Source organism: Talpa occidentalis, unplaced genomic scaffold, assembly GCF_014898055.3.
Source record: "Talpa occidentalis isolate TD23 unplaced genomic scaffold, MPIMG_talOcc4v2.1 talOcc4.4, whole genome shotgun sequence".
Lineage (NCBI taxonomy): Eukaryota > Metazoa > Chordata > Mammalia > Eulipotyphla > Talpidae > Talpa > Talpa occidentalis.
In genome coordinates this window covers 22,358,005-22,378,665 of record NW_023604295.1, presented here as the reverse complement: position 1 = coordinate 22,378,665, position 20,661 = coordinate 22,358,005, and the positions used below count along the sequence as shown (strand labels likewise).

Sequence of the window (20,661 nt, the reverse complement as noted above, 5' to 3'; positions counted from 1 at the left end):
CATTGAATGCAGAAGAACATCCCTGTGATTTAGTGTTTTTGCTTTCTTCAGGTAGATACATAGAAATGGAATTACTGGATCATGTGGCATATAAATTTTAATATTTTGAGAATTCTCTATATTGTTTTCCATAGGGCCTGAACCAGTCGACATTCCCCTCTTCCACCTTTCCTTTCTGTTAGCTTTGTCAGAAGCTACCCTTCTAGGGTTTGTTTTGGTTTCTGTTCCTTTGTTTTGTTTTTCTATGTTCCACATGAATGAAATCATTTGTCTTTCTCCTTGTGACTTATTTCACTTACCATAATCACTTTCAGTTTCATCCATGTTTAAACAAATCTCAAGGTTCCATTTTCTTAAATAACTGAGTAGCATTCCATTGTGTATATATACCACATCTTCTCAATGCTGTCCTGTGTCATTAGACACTTTGGTTGTTTCCATAATGTGACTATTGTAAACAGTGCTGTACTGAACATGAGTGAATATATCCATTCATATTTGTATTTTGGGACAGATATCTAGGAGTGGAATTTCTGGATCATAGCATAGATCTATTTTTAAAATTTAAAAAATTTTAAAAATGCTTCACACTATTTTCCGTAAGAGCTTGATAAACCTACATTCCTACCAACTGTGTTCCCTTTTCTTCAAATCCTCATCAACTTTTGTTGTTTCAGTTGTATAAGTACATATAAATTCTATGTACATCTTTTATGTGCATATGCACATATGTACTTTATATGTGCATCTTTTAGAGATGGGCCATGCTCTCAGGTATAAGGTAGTACTCACTGTAGTTTTGATTTGCATTTCTGTGATAGGAAAAGTTAATGATTTTTTTTTTTTCATATGTCTGTTGGCAATGTGTATGTCTTTTTTTGGAAAAATGGCTATTTAGTTTTACCCCATTTTTAAAATGTGGATATTTGTTTTCTTTTTGTTGAATATATGAGTTCTGTGTAGATCCTGGATATTATGCCGTTTTTTATGATGTCAAATATGTTCTCTCACTCAGTAGTGTGTCTTTTTTGTTGTTGTTTGTTTCTTTCCCTGTGCAGAAGCTTTTTTAGTTTGATATAGTCTAATTTATTTGCTTTAGTGTTTCCCTTGCTGTTGGAGTCAAGTCCTCATACATATCACTGAAGCCAAAGTCATGGCTTCATGTATTTTATAGTTGCAAGACTTATTTCCAAATTGTTAACCTAAGAAAATGCTTCTTTTAAATGATTTTATTATCTTGATTTTATTATCTAAAAGTTTTTCAAATAATCAATTTTAAAGTTTTTCTCATATTAACCTTTTTTTTATTTAAGCTTATATAAACAAGGTATGCTTTTAATCACCCAAAAAGTTTACTGCAATTGGTTACTTAAAGTACATTTGATTAGCATGTTATCAATTCAATGATTTTTTTAAGACAATGTCATGAATTGAAACAATTCATTATTGAGTTATTCCAAATAGCTTTAACAAACATTTATAATAAGTCATCAAATCCTGACTGAGATTGAGTTCCCATTCCTAAAAAGTATTCTAAAATCATTGCACTTTTCCATGATACATTTCCTCCAAATCTTTAATGAATGCACCTTAAATCATTTCAAGGTACCATGCAAACTAATGATTAAATAATTCCTTTTGTACCAGAGGTTTATTGCCTAAAAAACATTTTTTTTTGCTTCTGTTATACTCTGTTATACTTGATAAACAGCCTATTTTTTAATCTGATCCTATCCTTTCAAAATCCAAGTATATTCTATTAATAAAATTTGATCAAATTTTAAAAAATATTTACTTTTTTGTATTATTCCTTAAATATTTCTAGTTGTATTTGTCTAGATAAGTGTGGCAGTTCCCTGAGTTATACATAAGTTTAGCAAATAATCAATGGGAAATACCACCATGAAGATACTAGATAAGGCTTAGGAAGTATGTGGGGTTGCCCTGGTTACTACGATCCTGAACTTATCCCTGTTACAGCTGTTAGAATAGTACTTTCAGGACACAGAGGAAAAATGGATAGAAAATGAGTGGCAAGTGTCATTCACTAGGAGTCTGCCACAGTGAATCAAGTGACTCAAATAAGTCCAATGACTAAAACTAGTAATGCTTAACAACATTTAATTCTTCATGATGCTATTTTCTGATACTTTTATTGTCATTTTTATAAATAGAGGGAATATCATAGTGAAAATAGTACTAGTTACTAACAGTCTTCAGTTTCCTTTCTCACTTTGACAATCATTTACCATCTGATTTGGGATTAGCTCATAGAATTTATATGTACTTTAATTGCTTCCTTCAAAGATAATAATATACTTCTTGAAAAAATACCTTGATAATCTCTTAACTGAAGTGAATATTCAAACTAGAAATTCAATTAAATTTGAGCTACTGAAAATTTTTCATTTTCCTAGGGAGAAATAAATGAGATTTGATCACAATCAAAATGAAAGAAACTAAGCTTTTAGACTGATGAAAGAAAACCATTTTGAATGTCTCCAAATACATTCTTAGTATCAACTGTATTTGAACACAGAAAAAAATATATCACTTTAATCCAAACAGCAGATTACTAAAGTCAATTGCACCATTTTCCACTGTATTTACATTAAGCATCAAATTGAAATGAAATTTACTGCTATGAACTCCATGTGAATTCCAACTTGCTTTAGAAAAGTTTTATATTTAACTCATTTAGATTCTCAAAACCTGAAGGCATCTTAGTTGAAAAATAAGTTAACAATCATTCTTGAAGTTGAAACACATGTAATGAAATCCAATCACTTTTATATTATGACACTTGATTTTATTATATAAACTTCTAATTTTAAAAGTTTATACATTAATCATGCAGGAACAAGGTACTGAAAGTGATTTTGAAACATTATTCCCTTCTTCCATTTCTCTATCTCTCTCTCATATCTGTGTCTATCTTTTTCAGTAAAACAAACTAAGGACAAACTAAGGACAGAAACACTATAATTCATAGAGATTAGGAGACCTGGAGCACTTAGGATTTTCTTTTTCAACAATCGTTTTTCATTTACCAGGGAGCTCCTAACTCAACTTACGGAACACAGTGTAAAACCTATCATTTGGGCTAATAATTGGCAAATGAAGTGAGATAAACTATCATTTCTATTTTGAGTTTGGGAGGGAGTATAAAAATGAAATGGCATATACACATTCTTACAAGTTTAAAGACGAGTAATAATGAAAATAGCCAAATTACTGGGTTAGCAGGTTTGATGCTTCTTCAACCAAGTACATCTTCATATGTTTATATATGTTTAAGCAATATTAAAAGGCCATGCCTCCCAGTTTGCTTGAATGATAAAATACAAGTTTTATCCCAAATCTGAATGGAACCAAGTTTAGAGTTTTAACTCTTACTTAAATTAATCACACTATTCATTATATGAACATTCTCAAGAGTAATTACATTTGTATTTTCCACTATCATTCTAGCATACTTGCTCTAGAAATTAATCATGCAAACAATAAGATCATTCCTTTGTTTTCTTTGGAGGGGGAAATATTAGTAGACTAGGTTATTACAAAGACAGAGGAGAACATTTGATAAACATTAGTAATAATCTGATCATACTTTATTTCCACTTCACCTTAGTGCCTGCAAATATTTGTATTTCAGTCTTTTTTTTCAGGTGGGAAGATCAATTGAAACGTCCAGATTCATAAAATATGTGGTTTGCCCATTTTATCTTAATGTCTCACCCCTGCTTTGTTTAGCCTGTAGTCTAAAACCCCTCTACTAAAATTTGAAAACAAATAACATTATTTGATTAAATAAAGTAGAAACCTCTTCAACACCCATATTAAAAATATTTTTATTTTATTTTTATTATTGATTATTTAAGATTTATATAACTCTTTGAAAGAAGTAGCATAAGGGAAAAATTAGTCTTTTAGCAAAAGTATTTTGTAGCTATATGTAAAAGAATAATTTCTCTTTGCATAGTTTCCATTTTTAGTTCTGTAGAAAATAAATATCACAGGTAAAATGTATTACAATTACTCATATAGGGAGCTCCCTGGTGGCGCAAGGGGTTAGGCACAGCACTATGAAGAAATTGGCAGCCTCTGCAGCACAAGTTCGATCCCTGGACAGCCAGGGAGCTACCTACATGGTGTAGCAGACCTCTCCTGTGTCGCCTGCTGCTCCCCTCAGCAAGGTACTTCAGTCTGCCTGTTCTATTCCCCACACTGTCTCTGGTAATTCCTCTCTCATCCCTCACACTTCTGGCCTGTACCCCAGTTCTTGAATGCATAAATAAATAAATCTTTTAAAAAAGTCATATAAAGTACTATAGTAATTGTTAAAGATTTTATTTGTATTGTAGGAATCCTTTAAACTCTCAAGGTTAAGATTCAATCTAGGCAGAGCATGACCTAATTAAAGGTGTGATCTTTACTATTGTCTAGGTCTGTCAAAAATTGATGATTCTAGCACTAGGCAAGTAACTTTGAATACATTGTTCTGGGAGTCCTATATTATCTTCTGTGGAACAGGGTAAAGCAACTTAACAAAATGGGTGTGGCTGAGATAACTTTATGAAATTATGTAAAATACCTTGTACAGATTCTGTTGTAGAGCAAAAATTCAATAAAAGCTTCTTCTGTTATATCGCCTTTGCTTCATATTTATAAAGTTAAATATTAACAATATTAAACTTGAACCCTCCTTTAATATATCCTTTATGGCTCTAAGAAGATAAATAACTTGTTCTTTAAATTCACTGCGGTAGGCAATTGATGACTTCCCAAAGATGTTCAAGCCCTAATCCTTAGACTCTTCAATATATAACTTTCTATGGCAAAGAGATTCTTGTAGATGTGATTAAATTATGAATTTTGAGATGAGGAAATTATTTCAGATTGGATAAACTGAGTAAAGTCACGGGAGTCTTTATAGGTAAAGAAGGAGAGTTAAAATCAGAGATTTGATGATGAAAGCAAAAGTTAAGAGATAGTAATGAGATATGAGGATGCTTGCTTGCTAGTTTTGGTAAGGGAAGAAGTCACGAGGCCAGGAATGCAGGCAGCTCTGGAAGATGGAAAAGGCAAGAAGACATATTCTCCCTTTAAGTCCCCAAAGGAGGGGTCTCCCCGGTGGCACAGCAGATTGCGCACAGTGCTGTGAAGCTGTCTGCAGCCTCTGCAGCACGGGTTCAATTCCCATCTAGCCAAGGAGATACCCACATGGCTCAGCAGACCTCTCCTGTCGTGCCCACTGCTCCCCTCAGCAGTGCTTTCAGTCCGTCTGCCTGTTCTGTTTCCCGCTCTGTCTCTGGTGACTCCTCTTACCCCCCCATGCCTTTGGCCTGTACACCAGCTCTTGTATAAATAAATAAGAAAAAGTCCCCAAAGGAATTAACACTGCCAAAACACTCATTTTAGGACTTCTGACCTCCAACACTCCAAGGTAATAAATTTATGTTATTTTATGTTTCCAAATTTGTAGAAATTTGCCATAGAAGCAATAGGAAATTTATATAATCAGTGAAGATGAGAATTAGAAAAGACTACCTTTTAAAATACTAGTACCATATTCCATTTGGAAATTTGCAGCAAGCTACAGGAAATTGTGATGATACCACAAAAACAGATCATCTCATATTGTAACACATCAAAAATGTGAAAAAGATTACAAAACCCACAATTTGGAATATAAGTAAAAATTAATAGTTAATTCATATTAATAAGTATTTTAACAATGTAACTGACAAATGAGGTTGGCATTTACATATATTATTTCATTTCATTTTTACTTTTGTTTTAATCTGCAAACCACCATAAAGACAGATTTTAACACTGTAGTTTTGCAGATGTTCAGAAAGAAAAACAGAAGGAAATAGAAGGAATTGAACCATGTTTACTCATTTAAAGAGCCCATATCATTCATCAAATATACACTGCATTGAGGGTTCCCCTCAAACTCCTTTTCCAAAAACTGTGTAACAGAGGTTGCTCTGTGAGTACAATACTGGAGTTTCCCCTTTCTGAGTTTAGATGATATACTGTACTGTCAAATATAAAAAAAAATTCTCAAACAAGGTGGAGACTGCAGACACTGTGCATGTTGATGGCCAATTTCCCCAGAATTTCTGCCTTATATTTGGTCTGAACACCTATAATAGAGGACTCATGACTGGCCATCTTAGTTCAGAGCTTAGAAAATTGTAGAGGTTAGAAAAGTTGTAGAGGCAACTTCTTTTGTTTTACAACTTCTTTTGAATTCAGATATTCTGTAGGTGTTGCTATTTTCTTCACATGTGAAGGACCAATATCCATTTAAGAAATTGAAACAAATTTAAACTAATATTTAATGAATGCTGACTTTTGTGCCTTGTTCTTATGTCTGTCAATCATATCACATATTATATTTTATGCATATTGTGTCCCATTTTTACCACAGAGTTAGCCAACGCTGACAAAGTTGGACTGAAATTGCAGTCAATTTAAATCCAGGTGTGACTAACTAACTCTGATAGCCATGATAGCCATCCAGAGAAAACATAAAGTAACCCAAAAGATCATTGTCTCTTTGGAATCTTCTTTTATGATAATATCCATACATTTATTCTTCATACAGGGAAGCAATATCAGATTCTGTAATTCAGATCTTTAAACTCTAAATTAGGCCCAGTTTCTGTTATGTAGCTGTTCAAATTCCCTTGGCAGTGCATTTATTCAAAGTTTCTTGCTAGAACTACTTTTTAAGCAATATACACACCTCCTTCCTTTTTCTCAATCATTCTCAATTAGGTAGTATGCTGAAAATAAGCTTATTCTGCAATTATAGTCTAAAGTTGGGGAAAAAAAAAACCAACACCCAAACTGACACAAAACGAGTCTGAAGTCCTACTTTTGACTTCATTTTACAGCTTAGTCCAATCATGGTAAACCACACAAAATATTTCATTTGTTCTTATCTTTAAAAAATTATACTAGTTTTAGAGTTATTCTCTATGAGCCAGTGAACACTCAGTCTCACAATACTAGGAAATCACTATGAATAAACTAGAACAATTAGCCCATGTTCCAATCTGGTAAATTCAACCCTTTTGAAAGATAACCTCATTTCCACTTTCCAAATATTTTGGCAATCCTCAAAAAAAAAATGCATTTCTTTAGCTTTACAATAATTAAAAATAGCAATAGAGCAGCCATTCCATTGAAATTTCTGTCTTAAAGGTCCCCAGTAATCAACTGGTCACCATATCAAATGTCTTTCACACAATACTTTGTTTTCATTATTATGACAACATTTTCTATGAACTTTTGCTTGTATTCAATTATCTGATATTAAATATTAGAATTAAACTATTGAATTACATGCCTTCCTATAAACTTCCTTAAGTTTGAACTTATTATTTCCTTGTTCCTGAAGTCTCTCAATTTATGGTGAGTATTCAATAAAAAAATGATATTATAATTTAAAATAGCAAGAAAAATAAGGCTAGTAATAGAACTTGAATATGGATATTAATCTGGGGAAAAGCGACACTAACATTGAAAATAAAAAAAAAAAAAAAACACAGAGAAGGAGGTATTACAAGCATTGGAAAAGAAATAAAGGACTAGTCAAGCTCTGAATAGTGGAGCAACAGGGGGCAAGTTACATGACTTAGCCTATAGAACTGCGGCTTCCCATTACTATTTCTGACACATTTACTACAATTCACAACAATATCTGCCTGGTTTAAGAAACAAAATGGGCCTTCTTTACCACTTACAATATGTTGTATTACCAACAGTGAAAATAACTCTAGAAGTTGCCTGGCGAGTTGTAAGGTAAAGAATCATTATCAGAGTATAAAGTTAGTTTTTTCTTCTTGGATGCTCTTGGAAAATATTGAAAAGCTTATTTGGATTTATTCAAGGACAATAAATTTCCTGCCTGCAGGTCCATCAAGAGTAAACAATGTTTTTATTGTAAATTTTTTTATCCAGACATCCATGTAGACAGCTATGTTTAAAAATGAATTAATTAATTGTCTTCCATATGCAAAGATACTGGTTACTCATGAGATGTTGGTGTTAAAATTTTAGGTTTTTTCAATATGAAATCGTTTTCCATTGATTTGTTCACACATCTGTACAATTTTGAAACCAGAAGAATGTATTTGACATTGGCAGCCTGGGGTTAGAAATGTAATCCATAAGAATGGAATGGAGTCAGGTTAGACAGCCCCCAACAAATTCACATCTGTGATCTTAGCTTAAAATCAGCTAACCTAAAGGGTCAAAGTCAAACTGAAGGTGTTAATGATTTTTTTAAGTCACAATTAATATTATTAACAATTTTATCAATAATTAAAAAACACAATTTATATGTCATTCAAAATAAAATCTAACACCACATTCAAATACAGGCACATCATCTGATGAAATCTGCTCACAAGATATCGAATTCTTGTAACTGGAAGTAAAGTAAAAAGAAAAAAACAAACTTGAAACAGTTATTGATTTATGAAACAATGGTCTCTAAGCTGACCTAGCATTAGTGTGAAGGGCCCATATCAAGGATCTCAAATCGTTATTCCACTCAAAGTGGTGATCTTGAGCTCACAGACTCAGATTGACTTTACTATCTCTTTCTCCTAATGTCTCTGTGACTCTGTCTTTGCTTCACTTTCACATAAACACACACACACACAAACACGCATTTCTTTACTTTGTACTTTGCCCTAGACATGATAGACAAATTTGAATCGATATTTTTTTCTGCACTTATAATTTCTTCTCTTGCCTTTCCTGATCCAATAGGTTCTGTGCTCCAATGCCTCTGGGAATGCACAGGACTCACCACAAGTCAGACAGAACCTGTAAGTCTCTGTAAGTCAACTTTTGTTTTACAAAAGTTTAAACCTTTTGAAGAAGAGGCAAAGGAAATACAGAGGTGGAAGTAAAGCAGAGGTTTCTTCAGATTTAAAAAAAAAAATCCTTAGGGATTTGAAAAGGGGGGGTGAGTGGAGTCTACGGCTAATGTAACCATGAGAACTTGGCCATGCGCCAGAGAGTGATGAAATCTCAAGGAGAGTTGACTTTTCAGCCACTAAGGAGGCAGAAACACAACCCAAATATATGACCCATTCATTATAAAGAAGAATAGAACCGTCAAACTCCAAAAGATCACTATGACTTGTCAATGAGAATTCCAGTGACAACCATTTTTGACTAGATCTTAATACCTTTACTTAAGGCCTCCCTGGTGGTACAGGGGTTAAAGACACAGCGCTATCAAGCTATGGAGTCCCTAGGAGTGTGAGGAGATTCTGGTCTAGGGAGGGGACCATAATAGTGAATGAGACAGAATTTACATTAAGCCCAGCAGGACAGAGATTCAGTCTATCATTTTCATCTCTTCCAGTATACACTCCTCAGTTTTAAAGCAACAACAATGAAATTTAACAAAGACTCCTCAGGTAAATTAAGAACCACTATGGTTAAAGCAGAACAGTCTAGACAAGAATTATATAACAAAGGGTTTCCCTGGTGGCACAAGGGGTTAAGTCTCAGCACTATGAAGCTATCTGCAGCCAGTGCAGCATAAGCGTGATTCCCTGGCCAGGGAGCTGACCCTCATGGTGCAGCAGACCTCTCCTGTCTGGCCTGCTGCTCCCCTCAGCTGTATATTTCAGTAGACCTGACTGTTCTGCCCTCTATTCTGTTTTTGGTGAATCCTCTCACCCCCCACACCTCTGCCCTACACTCCAGCTCTTGTATGCATAAATAAATAAATCTTTAAGAAGAAGAATTATATTATAAAGCATCAGGCACTTTTCTTCAGCTATCACTGAGTTCTTCTGCTTGACATACTTTTTGCATGAAGTAAAATGTGACCTGTCCTTGCCAGAGCAGATAATAGTACCTGGACACTAGCCAGCTTAAGTAGAATGTGAGAGAGGAGAGCTTGTCAGCATTCACTGTGAGACTTACCCAGCTGCCTCTGTCAATGCCTTCTTATCTGTCTTCTTCACTCCTTTCTGGCCTGTCAGCACTGAACCTGGCACTCAATGAACCATTCGACTGCCACTTAAAACATCTCAGCTAGAAAATCATGTGCCTCTTAGTTCCTGTGATCACTACTTCGAACTTATAATAAACTTTTAGTCTTATAGAAAACACTAGAATATGGACTTCCAGCTGCTCTTCCCATATGCTAGGGTATCTAAGGTCTGAATCCTAAATTTGAAAGAAAATGCATTCCAAATGCAAACCACACCTTTTAATCAACCTTGCAAATTGCTTTCACTCTTCCACTTACTCTATTTCTTGGTGCATAAACTGGAATTCTTTCACACATGGATTCTTTCTTGTAAATTCTTTTCTGTTTCTCACTTGAAGCAACACTGCTCTGGGGGCATAAAGAAAATGTTCAAAAGTGTTAGCAAAACCACATTTTAGTGCCTGTCATGGACTTTGAGTGAAAGAAAGAGGATATAAGAACCTACTCTAGTTGCTATAGGCTGTGGTTGGTGCTCCTACACTACGCCAATCTCCAGATTGTTTCTGCCATGATTTTTTTCTAAGATTTATTTATTTATGCATACTAGAACTGATGTATAGGCCGGAGGTGTGGGGCATGAGAGGATTCACCAGAGGCAGAGTGGGGAACAGAACAGGCAGATATACTGAAATACACTGCTGAGGGGAGCAGCAGAAGAGTCAGGAGAGGTCTGCTGTGCCATGTGGGTAGCTCCATGGTCGGGATCAAACTTGTGCTGCAGTGGCTGTGGCTAGCTTCACAGGTTGTGTCTTAACCCCTTGCACTGCCAGGGAGGTCCCATGATATTTTTTAAATGAATATATTAGGTTCTTCATGAATACAGTCATTGCTTATAACCATACCACTTACACTATTTTCATTTGGCAAGTTACTTTCTTCAAACATGTATATTTTATATAATGTTTTATAAGATCATAATTCTACTTCTGCAATCTGTAATTATTTTGTTTTCATATAATATCATGAACATTCCTCCAAAAGTCATATTTATTAAAAATTAAAATTTTAAATGATTATGTCATATTGAATTCTGATGAGATATCTGATTTACTAATAAAGAATTTACTAGGTTGCAATTCTAATTTGGGTCATATAGATTATTTCTGAGTTCTTGCTTTATAGAGGCTGCTTGTTGAGAAGGACATCACTGGGAGGGCTCTGACAGATACACGGGCATAAAGCAGACATTTAACACATATGATTTATAAGGCTTCCACTCACCATTCAGGGTAGATACTCAGGCCTGCTTTACAAATGAGAAAACTTCAGGTTCACAGAGGTAAACTACTTCCCCAAGGGTACTTAGCAAGCAAGTGGCAGAACCATGATTTGAAATTCATATCTACTTGACTCCGAATCTCATTCTTTCTCACCTCTGACATAAGTCTCTTTCCTTACTAGAATTTCCCCAAAATAAAATCCCGAGAGTAGAATTTTTGAATCAAAGAGTGTGACTATATCTATGGCTCTTGTTATTGACCCATCAATAAATATAACAGTGAGAAGGAAAGAAGTAAAATTATGTCAAGCTGATTGTCTACCTTCCTTGAGGTTCTCGGGCTCTTGCAGATCATAAGGAAGTATTGTCAGGATCTGTTTCTTACACTTAAGAAAATTATAGCAGGAACATTTAGTTATTAGCTTGTATTTCATGAAATCAGATTTCTTGTGATTTTATTAAATACTATTAAAATGCAGTTTAAAATTTAGCACCTCCTAAGTAAAATATCATCAAAAATTTAAAAATGCTTGTTGTTTATAAGTCTATTGGCAGAGATGGAATTTTTTAGTTAACAGAGGAACACATATTTAATCTGTGAATAAATAAGGGGCCTTTGTGCAACAAAAATTAGAGGGGTCCCTTTAGTCAGAATAAAAATAAACATCAAGGAGACAAAGGGATGCTTTCATGGTTTGAGATACACTATTATTATTATGCCTTTTCAACAAGTATCAATGCTCTCTCTTCCCTTTCACTGGAAACAGTGGAACCTTTGCTGAACTGACAGTCACTTAGAGCCAGTCAACAGAAACTGCTTTGGGTCACATGGCACCAAGAACTCTTGTTGCCATCGCAACTGCACTATGATAAATTAGCCTGTCTCCACTAAGTATTTGGTTTGCCTACATGCCCTAGAAGGTACCGTTTTGATATTCTCCTTGACAGTTTTCAGCTAATCTCTGATTCAACCTTTCGGCAGGCTTGCCAACATTTACATAGAGAGGGGGAGAGTGAAAGGAAATTAATATTTTTGACTCATTAGATACATGTGTCAGTGTTTCTGAGTGATTATCATATTTAAGGAGTATTTTTGCATTCTTGTGAAGTTTGATCATTGTTATAGAAACCATTCTATGAAAGGTTAATATGGATTTATTTCACCTCTTAGATACTTACATATTAGTGTCACTTAGTAATTGAGATAAACTACTAGATTTAGCAAAGCTAGAGGAAATACGTTAGCTATAAAAGCACTGGAGCTTATAATAGTTTAAATAATTATTTTTAAAAAATTAACATATTTTTATTGTTGGGGATTACTTCCTTAATGAATTCTGTGTGGATATTGTAGCAAACTATTTTCTTTCTAAAAGTACAGTAAGTTTAAGAGTTTTATATTTACTCAACTTTTATACCTAAATTTAATAAGTTTCATAGATATTGATATATGAAATGCAATAAAACATTGTAACTTCAGACAAGGTTCATGAAAACACAATGAATAATGGATATTTAGCAACTACATAAAATTTTTTAACTTGCATTCTGCGGTTTGCAAAATGTTTCACATATATTTTCTCTCTTAGTCTTTAACATTTAACTCTCCTTGATATTGTAATCAAACCCATTTTACAGATGATGAATAATAGCTGGAGTAGATAGGAAAATTGTCAAAGTTAAAATGAAATTAAAAATCTCCAAACTTAAAATCAGGAATCTAATACCACTTATATTCTTTATCCTACATCATTACCAAAATAGTTGTTTCTCTTTGCCCGAAGCTAGCACAGAATTATTTATATAATATGCATATTAGCTAAGATCATTACATATTATCAAAATTTACTAATTTGAAAATCTTAAATTCAATATAATACATCTGTGCTGGAGTTGCATGCAAATATGCATACCATATATAAAGCCTAAATGTTGTCAGGGAAAGGCCTAAAGCACAAACCGCTTATGTTTGTGAAAGCTATATGATAAAAGATGATCCAAAGCATTTGCCCTTGGGCTCAATTTATCAACAAAACCATCCAGAACGGAATAAAAGACCACAGATCTCGAGCCATGTTAATGCCTCAAGCCTAGGGTTAAATTGGTTTGTGTTGCCTTTCTTTTCTAGTGGCCAAATGCCAGGGTGTGGTATTTCTATATTCTTAACTGAGCCTCCCCACTCTGCTCAATCAAATCATTCATGCTATGAAAAGTCTTTCCATAAGGACTTCCTGACTTAATTACCAGCTAATATCATAAAACACATATGCTAGTCATTTCCTAAAAATGAGTAATATTAATCTTGGGAGACAATGTCCTAATACAAAAGTGTGCTAGTAATGGAAGAGCGATCCATTTCCCTGTCCCACTTAGCAGGAAGAGATATTTTGTGATAGTTGAGACAAATGGTGAGTCTTACAGCACTGGATTTAGCTACTTGTGTCTAGCAGTTGATGTTATTACAATTTAATCTTTAGATAAATTAGTAAAACTAAAAAATATCTTTTGCCTGCCAATAGTTTCCATAAAAAAATGTTTGTACAGGCATTAAAATTATGTTAACAGAATTCAAAATGAATGAAAATAATTATTGCACAATCCCACTATTTCAACAAACTACATCATTTTCATTTTTCTCTGTATTCTTCTGGCTGCCTACAAACAGTGTCTATTGTTTTATGTAATTTCTGGAATGACATCAACACTAATTGTCCCTGACTCTGCCAGCTCTACCAGAGTCACAGATATTTGCCACTGGTGGGCTGCATTTTGCGTGGTTCCAGAGCCAACTCTGCACTGGATGGATATTAAATGCAACACAGGCAAGTGGTATTACATGGGAGGGTGTGGTGTGGAGTGATGGGGAGAAAAATTATCATTGTCCATTAAATATTTAGGATATTTAAATTTTATGTATAATAAATAACTGAACTCTTTTCCTGTAGCTTTTCCTTTTTAGAATTATTTTTTTTAGGGTAAGGAAAGAAATACTACAAGTGACAATATGAGGTTTGGAAATGAAAACTTTCTGTAGCTCTATAAATATTATATAAATTGCTTTTAAAAAAGCATCTTATGACTCTATTATTCAGGGTTTGGATGGGGATGAAGGGATAACATTGGTGTATTGCAAAATCTTCCCAGATGATTCTTAAGCACAGCCCTGATTTGAGAACTACTAGCTGAGGGTGATGCTTTCCTTGCAACAAGCTAACCTAGGTATCAGCATTTAAAAACTATTTTTTCTAATTTAGTAGATAAAAATAGTCCTTTATTCTCTTATTTTTAAGCCTTAACTGACACACACATACACACATATATGTGTGTGTGTATGTGTATGTGTGTGTCGATATTTCTATAGAATGCACTGTTTTCTCCTTTTAACTCTTCAGTAGGCTGAAAGGTGAAAGAGGCAATAAAAGCAAATGCAAGTTATAATTTCTCTAAGATAGTCTTTTTCTTTCACAGTCACTCCCAACTTTTTATATGAACTAAGAGAAGAGAAAATGGCTCAGCTTGAAAACAGAAATGTAGGGACACGGGGAAGGAGAGTGTCCTTCACTCTAAAGAAATCCTCTGTTGAATCGTGGACTCAGGAAACACCATGAATGGACTGTGCTTTACCAACTCGACGGGGCAACAGGTATTTTAAATGGTGTCCCACAGGCAGAGGGGATCAACCGATATAACATTTCTATCTATATAACAAGGAGCTTCTGGGAAAAAACTAGCACACTTAAACATCCTTTCAGAAAGTGATGTGAGGATTGCTGGTGGTGGCATTTCCTCATAATGAAGCAGAGCTATAGGCTTTGGAGGTTTTGAATCTTTACTGCCTGCTGAGTCTGACCTGGGGCAATAATAATGCCAGAAATTCTTCTTCTTTAGATTTTAATGATGACCAGGCTCAGAGGATAGGAAAAACCTTTAACTGTTCCTAGCAGGGGAAATGCCAAAAGCTATAGGAGAAAGTAGTTTACAATTTGCTTAGTATTTGAAGTTTTCAAGGACCTTTCAAGATCTTTAATCAAGACCTTGATTAATTAATCAAAGAGATTGAAAGTAAGGTGGACATTCTCAATATATCATAAAAGGAGGAAGGTAAAAATGATAAAGGGATGTAGTGTTACAGAAGAAGCAGCTTTGAAATATCCCAAAGAATCAGTTTTGGTTCTGTGGTGAGAACAATAGAAAATGTAGTTATAATTTCATCACATGATTTTTCATAAAAAATGATAGGTTGTCCAAATAGATCCCAGTGTAACAATTTTCTGGATTGTTCAGAATAGAGATGACATATCTTTTATATCCCTAGAAAACTACATTCACAAAGTAGGTATAATTATAATACATTGAATTTTATCCTCTATTAACTCAAATCATAAATTAGTTTACTAAGTCCAAAGTAGCAAAAATCAGACTTCTGTAGAGTAAGATATACAATAGGTAAACAGGATAGGGAAGAGAATGGATAGTAGGTATGATAATAAAAGAACGAACAATATAATCTCATACAAAGAACATATATGCTTAGGGGCCAAAGGTGGATTCAAATTCATATACTAACCTGTGTGATCATAAACATCTTACTTAAACATTCTATTTTCAAATTTTCTAATCTATAAAATAATTTCTGGTAACTAGTGAATAGATACTAATTTTCTTTCTCCTCAGAATTGAAATAGTCCCAATTGGTTATGGCCTCAGTTATCTCAATTAGAAAACATTAGTACTGGAACTGATTATCCTAGTGTCCCTTTTCACAAAAGTTCTCTAATTCTACCCTCTGTTTACATAGCAGAACTTAATTTTCTTAGTAACCACAGGGATATATTCCTTGTGATTAAATTTCAAGAGCCACCCACAAAGTGATGTGAGAATTTTTTTTTTTCCTGTTAGGTCAAGTGTTCTCAGAACAGGCTGAAAGGTGAAATCCTCCAAGACAAATCCTTCCAAGACAGTGACATTCATTTTGCTTCAAGGAAAGGCTATACCCTGAAATGTCCTTGTAATCACAGAGGCAAATCTGCTAGAGAAAGTGCTGCTGGATCCATATCTTCTGTTATTTTTACCAAATATTTCTGTGCTTGCTTGAAATGCCCCGAGTGATGTATTTCTTATCACATCCATCTTAACTGGCAGATCTGGTAATATAACTCACAGCCGGCATCCAACAGGCCAATGTATGCCCCAGGGAGAGATACACAGAGGTCTATCATCCTCTCTCAAAGATTTAGGATAGTGCTAGGCCAGGAATGGGAAAAATCAGGAATGCATACCATTATTCCCCTCTCTTATTTATAGAACACATCTCTGACTGACCAGAACTCTCTCTCACTCAATCAGCATGAAAGCTTTGGAATTCTTAACATATTGCTCTAGACAGGCGGTGCAAATTGGAAGTTAATATGAAATCTTTGGCTTTCTTCGCACTAGAGTCATTTTAGTAATTGGGCTTAAGTTTCAAATGTAAACTGTACAAAATAAGAGTAAAGAAATAACCAGGAAATTTGCAGTGTCATTCATCAGTAGAAAGTTATAGAATTTGGGCCTCCCTGGTGGCACAGCAGTTGAGCACTGGCTTGCGAAGCTGCCCGCAGCATCTGCAGTGGCAGTTGGATCTCCGGCCACCGGGTGAAGGTCCTACATGGCGCGCAGACCTCTCCTGCCACCCACTGCTCCCCTCAGCAGTGTACGTCGGTCCTTCTGCCTGCTCTGCTCTCCACTCTGGCTCTGGTGAATTCTCTTGCCCTCCCGTGCTTCTGACTGTACCCAGTGCTTGTATAAATAAATAAATAAATCTTTAAAAAAAAAAAAGAAAGTTATAGAATTTGGAACTTATTAAGAATAGACCTTAGTAGGCTTGAGGCCCTTTTCTATTCTACATCCAAGTAGAGAAGATCTACTTGGGAAAAAGAAATTGGGAAAGCACATAGGAAGATTCTGAAAGTGTTAACTATCACTTGCATCTGATAGGTAACCAGAACTTGTCTTTATTGTCAATGGAAGCCAAGGGTTTAAAAACCCCAAGGACTTAGAAAGGAACCTAATCCAAAGTTCCTACAGGGTCCTCATCTCAAGAAGATGGAAGGAGCAGCAGTATGGGCATCTTTCTGGAATCTGCAAAATCAGGGTAGCTTGGCACTCCCACTGTCCATGCTGTGGTTTGTCTAACTGTGTTTAGTAAATTTACCCTTCACGTACCTGAGAAGAGCTCACTAATGCTCTGCATTTGTTGGCATTTTATTTTGCTCTCAAATCTGATCATTATCACTTTGTTGACTACCAAGCACAGTCACAAATGCAAACATATCTTTATATGGAAAGAGCTGGTCCATATATAAGGCATTACTATTCCAGAGCAGAAGTGATTTAGAAGATATGAACTGGAGTACCATGTACATCCTCCTCCTACCTCCACAATGAAGATGAAACGATTTGGTTGACCTGCTTGACTCATATTTGTGCTTGCCTACTTGAAAACTGAATGAATAAATGACATATACTCACAAGTGTATAACAATAGAGTCTATTTACGAGAAAAAGGTCAGAAAAAAATAAGGAAAATACATTTAAAAAACAAAAGTATTGAAAATGAAGAAGTGACTCTCCCTGGTGGTGCAAGGGGTTAAGTACAGCATTGTGAAGCTATCCACAGCCTCTGCAGCACGAGTTGGATCTCCAGCCAGGGAGTTACCCACATGGCGCAGCAGACCTCTCCTGACTTACCCACTGCTACCCTCAGCAGTATATTTCAGTATATCTGCCTGTTTTGTCCCCCACTCTGTCTCTGGTGAATCCTTTCACCCACCCCATACCTTTGGCCTATACCCCAGTTCTTGTATGCATAAATAAGTAAATCTTTTAAAAAAAGAAAATAAAGAAGTGAGGATGAGATTCTAACAAGTTGGCAGCAGGATGCCCTCATATAATTTTAGTGTTTCTAGGATTGACACAATACCTTCAATATATTAGCCCAAGAATAAATATTGGCTAGACTGAAAATGGATAGAGGGAAGAGGAAGAAAAGAAAAAGAGACCAAAAAAAAAGAGAGAAAGGGAGGTTATTACATTATATCACTTTTATTTTAAAAAGGCCATAGAATAATGAAATAACTTGTGGTGCCTAAAGGAAACTATAAGAATTTATATGCAGACTTAAAACCTCAGATAGTGTGACTTTTCAAAATATAAAATATAATTGACAGCCTAAAGTCACATATATTACAAAGTTCTTAAAGTTCAAATTGTGCTGTCATATAGAAGACCTTCAAATTTTTGTGGAAAAGTAAATCTCTCCTTCAAAAGTAAACTTTGTAGCTACTTGAAAAAGGGGGGAAAAATAAAGAGCTTCTGAGTCTGCCTTGGAGAGAAAAGGACTACAAGTATTTTAAAGCCAAATTCTAGAGGGCACATCAGGATTTGAAAGGATGTATTAAAAGATCCCCTTATAGCTTGGTGAAATATATGACAGTATTTCAAGGAATTTGGTTGAGACTGACATGGACTCTCTTTTGAGACTTTCAAATAGAAGACAAACTGTCCCAGCTTCCAGTAATCGCTTTATTGTTTCAGAAGGCATATACCTGCAGGTACAATGTCCTACCTTTTCTTTATATTCTACACCTCCAGGACAACTTACTCCCAAGGCAGGCCTGGCCTCACCCAAAGATAATTGTGACTTTGTAATTAGCTCTTGCCAATATGTGATTGTTATTCGTCCTCTCTAGTAAGGGAATAGTTGTAAGGGAATTTAGTTGTTAAATAATTAAAAGGGAAAAGGGATAGTTTAGGGTATGATAAAGGATAGATCTAAACTTTTACTGATGACCTTAAAGTAGTCTAAACAATATTGAATCTCAACAATGAACACCTGAAATGTATGTAATAATACAATATCATTGCAACAAGAACACTGATTTTGTCATTAGTGACTGAAACAATAAAAAAGAACTCACAAAAAGAAAAAAGAATAATCTTAATAAACATGCTTATATTTTATGTATTTTAATACATTTTTTTAAATAGCCAACACATAAAGATGAAGTCATTTTATTTTGCAAAGTTTTTTTTTTTTTAACATAAGTACATGCATTCTTAAGATAAAAGCCTCATTATCCTTCCAGCCATGATTAACCTTGACTTCTCTGTTTTCCTCACACTCTTAATTCAATCAGTAGTCAAGTCTTTCTCCAAACTGTCTTCTGCCCTCTTCTCTCCATGTGAATCTCTCCACCTTAGATCTAATAACCAGTCTCCTGGGTTGTCACAGATTTGACCTGATAATACTGTAGCCATTCTAAAAGCCAGTCAGAGGTGTTCCTTTGTCCCCAGGATAAATCCTTAAAAGAAAATGCAGTGTCCTTGATGTGGCCACTGTGTACTTCACAATTTTCTGCTCTATGTTAAACTCTTCTAGAACTTTACACAAGCAGTTCACTCTTCACAGAATGCCCTGATCCACTAAAACCAAACTATGTGACAAACCCAAAGGTGCTTACAGAATTTTTATTATAGCATTAATCACATGGTACTATATTTGTGTTTATATATCTTATCCTACAAAAATGCTTTAAAACAAATACCGAGCTCACTTGTGTTTTATTTCCATACCAGAATAGTTCTTGGCACACAGTAGACACGTATCATATATTTGTTAAATGGACAATCCTGTTATCACCTTTAGATCTTTAGTTATATGTTCACAGAAAAGTTTTAGTAGAAACATAAAAGTTACAATGTAATATAATTACAACTTTCTCACTATCTACTCTGTGCTCACTGCCAGAGGTTAAAAAAAAAAGGCTATGTAGTATGTTGAGAGAACCAATGATCAAATGTCAAATACAAAATGTCACAATGCAATATTACTGCAATAAAATAAGCAAAAAAATAAAATAAAATATAGTTGCTGGTGGCTTGCCAGCTTCAAAACAAGGTTGAGTAGTCAATGGTTATGGAAAGATCATTTGTAAACATACTCCTAAATTACTTCATCTTGGGAAAATATGGTCTTTAAAAGAATAACTATTAGGGAATGTTACCCTATGAAATCATATTGACATGTAAATTTTTGATAATGTTTTTCTTTATCCTTACATAAACCCTTCAAATGTCATATTTGTACTGCCAATCAATAGTCAGTGATTTCTATGTCAATCCTAAAATCCTTATCAGCCAAGGAGAAAATTGAAAACATGGGTCAGTCATGCATCCATCCCTGTGGAGAGAACAGCACCACAGACAGAAGCTGAGCACCCTAAATAGACAGATTCATGGGTTCTCTCCAAGAGGAACAGAAAAACTGAGGGATTTGGAAAGTTAAAGAAAAAAGCATCCATACTAATTGAAATTAGGCATATGGGATACAGCAGAAAGATGGAAGCTGGAAGATTTTTTTTCAAAA

General features: G+C 34.7%; 1 protein-coding gene and 1 long non-coding RNA gene across 4 annotated transcripts in view; one reads left to right on the top strand and one right to left on the bottom strand.

Annotated features, from left to right (window-relative positions):
- Positions 1-14,071, top strand: part of LOC129146720 (uncharacterized) — a 29,662-nt gene extending 15,591 nt beyond the window's left edge. The window contains exons 3-4 of the long non-coding RNA XR_008553808.1: positions 8,794-8,862; positions 13,921-14,071. This is a non-coding gene — a long non-coding RNA (uncharacterized LOC129146720). The remainder of the gene's footprint in view (positions 1-8,793; positions 8,863-13,920) is intronic.
- NLGN1 (neuroligin 1) overlaps positions 1-20,661 on the bottom strand; it is an 882,121-nt gene that overhangs the window by 335,562 nt on the left and 525,898 nt on the right. The window lies entirely within an intron of this gene.